Here is a 9,377-nt window from a genome sequence, read left to right as displayed (position 1 = left end):
CTAAGGCAAGGAGGGCAAGAATAAGCTGGCAGGAAACGAAAAAAATGAAATAAATAGGGAAGAAGGATTTACCAATCACGCGGGCGCAATCTTAAACCGGAAGTCTGGCCAGGAAATCGATGACAGCTTTGTCTTCTGGGGTCAGGGAGTCCCCGGGCGGGTCGATTACTTGGCACACTTCCTGGGTCCAGTAGAGGGGAAAGCGGGCAGTGCCATCCCTGTGGGTGAAAACCTCGGGATACTCGTGGGACACCATGACCCTGAAGAACTTTCGAGCCAAGTCAACAATAATGGTGGGCCAGAAAGGGTTAAAACGCTGGCGACCCTCTCTGGCTTCCAGGGAAACCCAGCTGCGCGGTGGCGACGGTGGAGCAGACACGCGATAGAAATAAAAGAAGTGGGAAGGTTCAGGATCTTGCTGAATCGCGTCGCAAAGGATCTTGAAGCATCGCAGAAAAGCCCAACTGTTGGGATGAAGTTGGCTAGGGGCAACATTGATGCTACGGATCACGGAGCAAATGAAAGCGGAAAAAGGAAATTTGATGCCCAAGCTCGTGAACATATACCCGTACACATAGAAGAAATGGTCAGCACCCACATAACTGTCTTGAGGACGGATACAAGGGCGTTCAGAGGCTGTGCAGACCGTAATACATAAGATTGTCAAGGGGTTTTTCGTGGCAAAACCCGCCCGATTCTGAAGAAATTTCCCAAATAGATGACTCCTTCTCTATGCTGGTCTGTTGGTTAGGCATCGTCCCGGCGGGCAAATCCCTTATGGCGGGGGTTTTCAGCGATTCCCAGGTCTTCGTTCGAAAGCCAATAATTTCTTCTTCTTTGAGGGGAACCCCTCCCGGTGGGGGCGAGACGACGGGAGGAACGCATCACAGAGGGGTGGTGATAGTAACTTTGCGCTTATGGTTTTTGGTCTGACATTTTGGTGTCATTGTGAAAGGGGTACGAGGGGTGAAGGTTACTCTGGTGTGCGAGGGTTTGCCGGAAAAGGAGGTGATGAGCAGAAAATCGTAAAAAGCCAAAGCAATGAACCGTGAAGAAAGTTCGCGTAAGGAGCGGGAAGCAAGAAATCAACACCTTTTTAAGCGAGAAGTGACATTTGAAAGGAAACGTGTGAAGAGAGGCTAAGGGACGTTGTTGAAAGACATGGAGAAAAAGTGGGGAATCGTGCTCCATGACGTCAGAAAATGGTATGATGGCAGTTGCGGGATTTTGGGAAATGGGAAGGATGCTTGAAATGAAAAGTTACCACAGTTAAAGCTTATTGGCCCAAATTCGGGACGACAGGCTTCACAAAGATTCGAGGGGACGTTTCAGAGATAACAGTTGGGATCCTAGGGATTTGCTGATCTTAACACTACCTCAGCGCTCAACACGTGTCTAAGTGCTGCGGATCAAAACACGTGCATAGCTACGATGGGGCGAGCGCGCCAAAAGCTATTGCCACAAGACTACTTATGGACTCTGTTCGCCCGGAAGGAGGTGACGCAACAAAAAGTCTGGAATGTATAGATTTTAAATACTTTATTCTCTAAGCCATGTTGGCTACTGTTCTTCATTTTATTAAAACTTTAGGTTCTAGCATTGGTTAGTTTCTTACGGCGCTCGCCTTAGCTTTTCTGCTTGAAGACACACTTAGCTCTCATGCTTCGAGCTCGGTGTCTTGTGGACTGGGCGAGACCCCAGGGTACCTCGCCCAGGAGCACTAACCTCATACAGGGAGCGCGCCAGGGACTTGGGCCTCTCTCCCCGAGGCCCAACTAGCCCATTTAGATAGATTACAGGCGCGAAAGCCCAACTCTGCCTCTATAAATAGGAGGGGAATACCAATTGTAAAGGACTCTTAGCTCATTTGAGAAATATTCAAATTGAAATTCAGTTATTCTCTCTCTCTAGCAGTTAGAGTTTCTCTCACTAAAACATTCATACCGTTTTCCTCACACTTTGGGTACTCTACCCCATTCAATGTTCTCAGGATAGAACAAATCTTTTTGTTGTGGTGTATCAAAATTTGAAAAGTTTGTTTCGTTTTAAAAGAGGAATGGATTCCAAAATTAATATAATATATAGTTGGGCATGAGTACACTGAATATAAACTTAGTTTCCATGAACATAATGGTGGTATCTTTTTATTTAGTGTTGCACAGAATTTTTACAGTGTATGAAAAAACGTGTTCAATTCGGAATGCGATAGAAATTCAAAGTTGACATTCAAAATTTTTCCATAAATATTTTCCTTCAATTCATTCACCATAAATGTTGACATTCAAAGTATTTTCAAGTGGAAACGGTTAATAACATGATTAAGATACCAGCTGTTTTTACTTTTTTATTTTTTCCACACGTTTTTATTTATTACTTGAATTTTATTAGTTACACGTTTTTTCACCTTAGATTGCTCCTGAAATTAACTAATGTTTTACTTACACGTTTTTTCCAACGCAAAGCAGTCTGATCAACCTGACTTTATCGACATGCTCCTCATGAAAGCTAAAGTTTGTTTGAGAAAATTCATATTTATTTTGAAAATTAATATTTTTGTAATTAGATGTGAATTTTAAACCAATATCGGGAATAAAAAACTTATTTACAAAATAGATAAAAAAAATATTTCCATCATTGATTTTTTTATTTTGAATTTTTCGAAATTTATATAAATTAAAAATATTTTTATTTTAGAACCAAACCCTAACTAATTTTTTTACCATTTATAATTGAAATTGATAACGGGTATGTTATTTATTACACTTGTAAGAATGTTAATGATGAATTCAATTTCAAAACCTAATGATGTTTGGGACGCATACTGACTGCTTTTATTAGAAGGCATTCTACACCCTAATAGAAAAATATTTCATGATCCATATATGTAGGTTTTCAAGTTATGTTATTAAGAGTTGAAATGTTGCAATAATAATATAATTAATTTTTGAGATTAATTTAAATGAAATTCAAAAGCTTAGAAAATCACGTTGCGCATGATAATTATGCAAAATGTGTGAACATCATTAGTTATATTCGATACATGTAAACAACATTAGTTAATCTTCCTTCTCGCTGTTGTACTATGAATCGTAGATGCTGATTTGAAAAAGTTATGTATCATTTAAACAATTAGATCTAGAGGACTAATTGTTTTTAATGTTGCTTCCAGCGACATAACATCATTACTCTTTCCAGCAGGCAGAACAACTCATTCTAAATTTTGCATTCTATTAGATGCTACAGAGACCTCAATATGCAATATAAAGCATGGAAGTCTACGAGCAAAGCTTCTGCTTGAAATAAGCCTTATTATATGGGACGAAGCTCCAATGTTGAAGAAGTTTTGTTTTGAAGCTCTTTGACGTTACACTCTGAGATTTAATGAGGTTGAAAAATGAAGACAACGTACATAAACCTTTTGGAGAAAAAAAAAGTAATACTTGGATGTGATTTTAGAAAAATACTACATGTAATAACTAGAGGAAGCAAACATAAAGTTGTGGAAGTTACTGTAAACTCTTCATCATGGTGGAAACGTTTTAAAGTTATGAAATTGTCTAAGAACATATGTCTAACCGCAGCTGAGATGGCTGATGAAGCAAAAGAAATCAAAGAGTTTGCAGATTGGATTCTTAAAATTGGAAATGACGATTATCCTGATTCCAGAGCATGAAAGTATGATGTTCAAATCTCGCCAGATCTGCTCATCCCAATTAGTCCCGACCCATTAATGGAATTGATTAAATATACATATTTTGACCTTCCACAAAATGAAAGACCTGCAATTCTTTCAAGATAGAGCAATATTGAACCCTACACTGGAGGAAGTTGAAATGATAAACACTTATATGCTTGGCATGGTAGCTGCACCATAACATGGATATCTGAGCTCCGACTCTACCTTGCGATCAGATGAGGATTTTGAAATCTGAGGTGAGTGGTTTACCATAGAATTTTTGAACGACACCAAAAGTTCAGGAATCCCTAACCACAAACTATTATTGAAAGTAGGTTCTCCAATCATGCTTTTGAGAAATATAGATCAAGCATCAGGTTTACGCAATGGAACCGGGTTAATTGTGGATGAACATGGTGAACATGCTATTAGTGCAACTATTATCACAGAAACAAATATTAATGACAAAGTACACATTTCAAGAAGGAACCAAGTCCATTTTAATTCCAAATTTCCAATTAAATTCAGAAGAAGATAGTTTCCAATTGCAGTATGCTTCGCGATGACCAAAAACAAAAGCAAGGACAAACTATCTCAAGTTAGACTCTTCCTTATGAGGTCCGTCTTCACTGGTAAACTATATGTACCTCTCTCTACTATACGCTCAAGAAAGGGTCTTAAACTTTGTATACGGATGTAAGGATGGCACCCGCTCGGGGTGGGGACAGGGAGTGGAGGCTCTCCCCGTCCCCGTATCCCTTCTCCGTCCTCATCCCCACTCCCTATCCCCGTGGCTGGGTGAACCCCACCTCCCCGCAGGTTCCACGGATCCTCTTAGGGATCACTAATATATCATTAAAAATAAAATAAAAAATACATAAATTTAAACCTGGACCACAAATGTTTAAATATAGAAATCACATATTTTTTTACCTCAATAACATCTTTATCTTCATAAATAATATGTTGTTCAAACTGAAATTTTGAAGTACCTAATCGACTACGTTTATGATCCTTTATATTTTTTTATTAGCTACTTGACTTTATTATTAAGGGTATTATTGAATTTTTACCTATGCACATGGAGCGGGGAGGGTGATTCACAGCCCCATCCCCAAATTTGTTTTGGGGGGGGGATTTCGTCCCCACCCCCACCCTCACGGGAAAAAATTCTCCAAGATCGGGTCCCCAAATTAGACCATCCCCACAGGGAACCCCACATGCAGGTGAAAATTGTCATCCCTAACTCGATGATTCGGGCAAACAACATATCGGTACTGTAAATGTAGAGTGTAAGGAAGTTTTTGAAATTGTTTGATATATACAACACAATTTCATTTATTTATTTCATTTTTCTCTTCATATTAAATACAGTTGACTTATGCACGATTGACTTATTTTTAATTTAAATCCATAGTATATACATTCAGGAAAAGATCTCAGTACAGTCATCGCATACGTGGCATCTACTGATTGGTTAATATCATGAAAAATCCTACATGGCACTCAATCCTTCATTCCTCTTATCCTACACCTTTCTCCTTATCCTTCACTCATCTCTCCTTAATCCCATTTATTCTAAACGCGTTTTCCCCTCTCTCATCAGCGTAACATCCTCTACCGTTTCAACCCTGCAGTTCATCTCTTCTAGAATTTCATCACCGTCTTTGATTTTCATATTCATAAGCTCTTGAATCGAAACCTCAACTAAACCAGTTATCCCTTGTTTCCCCTCTCATCCAGATTATAACCATTCTTCGCTTCAATCGCAGTCGACCTTCAATCGTATCTCTCACGACCCCTTCCAATTCACTCGACCTTCAATCGCATCTCTCATGGCCCCTTCCAATCGCATCTTGAAGCCTCAAACGGGTTGAGGCTGTAAGCCCCACAACTCATACCATTATTAGCACAATTTTACCATCTGGGTTTTATTTTTGCTTGCTACTTTTGGTCTCTCTGCATAATCTCATTCCAGGTTGGTGTTCAGTCACTAAAGTTTTAATCTTTAATTATTTTTTTCTCAAACTTCAAATAAAGTTTCAACTTTTAGCTTGAATTTTATTTTTTTGTGAGTTGGGGTCTTCAATTTTGCTTCTTTTTCATGTAGGGTTTTGGGTTTTATTTTTGGGTTCCTGTTTGGAATCTGTGAAAATGGGTTTGCTTTCTGGGATGTTTATGGGGATACTGTTTGGCATAGCATTGATTGCAGCATGGGAGCAGATGATGTGGTACCGAAGTGCCAAGAGAATTGCAAAGGTTTGGATGTTGGTTTTGTTTCATATCAAAGATTAGTAGAGGGAATTAGATTTCCCACCCCCTGTTTTAGAATTGCCACCCTAGCCTTTTTAAAAAAATGCCGGGACTACCCTCCGGGACTTAAACCTCCATACCAGTCCAGAGGTTGATGTTCTGGACTAGTCCGAGAGTTAAAAGTTCGGATTCTTTAGTTACAGTTAAAATAACATTATCGGTGTCGTGGCCGTCTTGGAGGACTTGCCTAACGAATTGTTGGGTTGAAATGTTTGGTTTGTAATTGTGGTGGTGGTTGAGATTGTAATTGATGAATATGCCTTTTGGTTTGGTCTTAACTTACTGCATTCTGCTGCTTGGTAAGAGTTATCCAGGACTTTAAGTTTCGAATCTATCCAGGACTTTAAGTTTCGGATCCATCCAGGACTTTAAGTTTCGGATCAATCCAGGACTATAAGTTTCGGACTGCTTCATAATTAAATTTACCACCCCCCTTTTTTAGACGTCCGAGAGTTGAAAAACCGGATTAATATGAAACTTCAAGATTCGGATCTTTCAAACCAGATACTGTCACAAAGACAGAAACGTGAAAATGCAGTGACAATAATATGGGACAAACAGACCTCGTTACAATACTGAAGGAAAATATTCTTGCTAATAATATGGTTACAGACATGGTTACAGACATGGTTACAACATTACAAACATGAATCATATTATCAATCTTCTGTTATGTCTGTTAAATCAAAGTTGGTAATAACACGAGGACCAATCCAAACAGTGTGTTCAGCCATAAATGGGGGGTGGTTGGGTGGTTGAGGAGTTTATGCAGGCCATAATGGTGGTGAGGTAGGTGAAGCTATGGAGTAATGGTGCTGAAAAAGGTGGTAGAATCTGTCAGAGGTGTCCGGAAGTTGAAGTTTCATACTAATCCGAAGGATGAAGTTTCGTACTGATCCGAAGGTTGAAGTTTCGGACTAAAAGACGGAGGGGCAATATTGGTTTTTCCCCACTTTTAAATGGGGTGGGAAATCTAAAACAGGGGGTGGGAAATCTAATTCCCATTAGTAGAGTGTTGTTCTGTTTGTATTGACTTTGATTTTACTGATCATTACATAAGAGATTATGTGTGGATTTCTATGTACTAAGTAATGCTTTTTTTGTGGGTAAGGGGGTTAAGTTGATAAATTGAGATGAACTTATTGGGGAGTTCTTCAATTTTTGATATGAAAGATTGGGTGATAATTGGTTTATGGTACTGTCAACAATCTCATGCTCTTTGGTTTCATCTCTTCTACATTATTTATCTTGCTGCTCTATGGTTTCATAATGATGGACTAGATTCCCAGTATACTATTTAAAGGGTACTGATATACACTGATGATTTTCTCCTTTGAACTCTTGCAGCCCTTGATCATTTTCCAGTTATTCCAAATTTAACTCTTGTGCTGCTTGAGATGGTAACATATTAAAATAAATTGGAATCTCATGCTTGCTGATCTTAGTGAGTGGGTAGCTTTTCAAAAGTGCAAATTTCGGTTGAAAATAATTTGATCTTATTAAAGCCACAAAATCAAAGTCAATTTCAATTTCAATCATCTTATTCTCATTGTCATTTTTGCAGGATGCTTGGGTATTAGAGGAAGTGCAGAATGGTTGGTGGAAATCATGTAGACAAGCAAGAGGATTAAAATGCTGACAGAACATGCAGGAGCAATGAGACAGAACAGTTCATTCCCAGAATGATTTGCTAGCTGCCAAAGACCAAGGTGAGTATTGTGTGATTCTTTTCTTTGTAAGAAGTAAACATTTAATATATCTTTGTATCTTTTTCTTTGAGGATACTGAAGATCAGACCAATGGGATACTCATGGAAGTGTTAAACTTTTATATGAATATACTATGGATAATATCATTTCTTTGATGATTTTGGAACCATTTTTCTGGACTTCTGAAACTGAAATGATTAAGTGTACAAGGCAATTTTTTGTAAAATCTTATTAGTCAATAGAAGAAATTAGAATTGTATGCTCATCTTCTTTTACTTTCATATATCTTTTAAATAAATAAAAAAATGCTCTAAGGAAGGGGTAAAATATTGAGTGTGAAGTTATGTGTTATTAAGTAACATTTCCTGGGATTAGTTAGATGTCCTTTTCTTCAATTATGGATAGTTTGAACTGTATGATATGATAAACTAATGGACCATGGTATTTGTTTTGAGGTTGTTTTCTCATTTGAAGAAAGGCTTATTATTTTTAGTCACCCTTGAGTTTGTTTTGTAGGTTGCAGAAATGAGAAGCAAGGGGCTCGATCCATATGCTTTTACCAAATCATAAAATAATATTGAAGGAAGGCGCTCCGATAATGCTTTTAAGAAATATAGATCAAGCAGCCGGTTTATGCAATGGAGCGCGACTAATAGTGGCTGATCTTGGAACAAATGTCATAAAAGCCACTGTAATAACTGGAACCAACATTGGAGATGACATTTTCATTCCAAGAATGGACATGGTTCCATCTGTCTCAGGAGACCCGCTTAAGTTTGAAAGATGTCAGTTTCCGATCAGTTTGTGCTTTGCAATGACTATAAATAAAAGTCAAGGTCAGTCACTATCCCACGTTGGCCTATATCTTTCTCGCCCTGTATTCACACATGGACAACTGTATGTTGCTCTCTCCGGGGTAAGATCAAGAAAAGGACTCAAATTATTAGTGCTCGGTGAGGAAGAAAAAGTGACAAACGCTACAAAGAACGAAGTTTACCAAGAAGTATTTAAAAATATATGAAATGTGTATTTAATTTTTTTAAAGTATGTAATCAATTTTTTATTTATTTCACAAGCATAATAAATTACAGTTTGGTGCTACTGAATTTTATTTCACCGTTTGTTCCGTGATATACACTTACAAAAATACATAATAACAAAATAAATGAACCATTATTAATCCTATCTCCAACTAACTCAAATAGGGAAAAAAATGATAAATTTTTCATTTTTTAGGTAAACTCACGTAAAACAAAGACAATGAAAAATAAAAAAAGGTTTTAAAAAAAACTAAAATGTAACAATCAAATTTTATTCAAAGATAAAAACATTAATTTCACTAGCCTTTTTAATAAAAAAATGTTTTTCATACACATAATTGTTCTTTTATACACTAATTGTTCAAAGAATGCCTAAAATATTACGTATAATATTAAATGAATAGGTGACGAATTAACTTTAAAATAAATTAGCCTTTAATTGTGTATACGAAATTAACCTAACATTAATACTAATAAAGTCTTCATGCTATAAATATTGAAATAATTTAAATTTTCAAAAAATGAAATCAATATGCCTCTCAAGTGTACTGTCTTCCTCTGGCTAATTTTTCAGGACGTGTTGCCTACTAATGCTTGTCGTTTCCATAGGGGTATGGCGGAGGATCCAAACTGTGGTGT

General features: G+C 37.4%; 1 long non-coding RNA gene across 1 annotated transcript; it reads left to right on the top strand.

The window, feature by feature from the left end:
• Nucleotides 1-5,215: 5,215 nt before the first annotated feature.
• LOC130734621 (uncharacterized) lies at nt 5,216-8,799 on the top strand. The gene is made up of 5 exons (XR_009018016.1): nt 5,216-5,654; nt 5,787-5,935; nt 7,337-7,433; nt 7,554-7,698; nt 8,215-8,799. It is a non-coding gene; the product is annotated as an uncharacterized LOC130734621 (long non-coding RNA).
• The last annotated feature ends 578 nt before the right edge of the window (nt 8,800-9,377 follow it).

Source organism: Lotus japonicus, chromosome 1 (genome assembly GCF_012489685.1).
Source record: "Lotus japonicus ecotype B-129 chromosome 1, LjGifu_v1.2".
Taxonomy (NCBI): Eukaryota; Viridiplantae; Streptophyta; class Magnoliopsida; order Fabales; family Fabaceae; genus Lotus; species Lotus japonicus.
The sequence above is the reverse complement of the archived record's forward strand: the minus strand, read 5'-3'. Positions and strand labels throughout refer to the sequence as shown.